This window comes from Mus caroli, chromosome 17, assembly GCF_900094665.2.
Source record: "Mus caroli chromosome 17, CAROLI_EIJ_v1.1, whole genome shotgun sequence".
Lineage (NCBI taxonomy): Eukaryota > Metazoa > Chordata > Mammalia > Rodentia > Muridae > Mus > Mus caroli.
Window position 1 is genome coordinate 34,660,177 of NC_034586.1, and position 250 is coordinate 34,660,426.

The following is a 250-nucleotide window of genomic DNA, read 5'->3' on the forward strand; positions in this document are numbered from 1 at the left end:
GAGAGAGAGAGAGAGAGAGAGAGAGAGAGAGAGAGGTAGTCAAGTCCACCTATGAACATTTCTAATCTTTCAAAGCTGACCAGTGTTTACTTCACATGGGATCTTTATAACACTGAAGATCTATGTAGTAGACAGAACTCATAATCCATATGGAAAATATTATGTTACACTTCTATGTGACTGGCTTCATTTTGTTACTAGATGGGTGACTCCAGAGGATAGCCACATGATGCCCCTAACTGCCTCCACA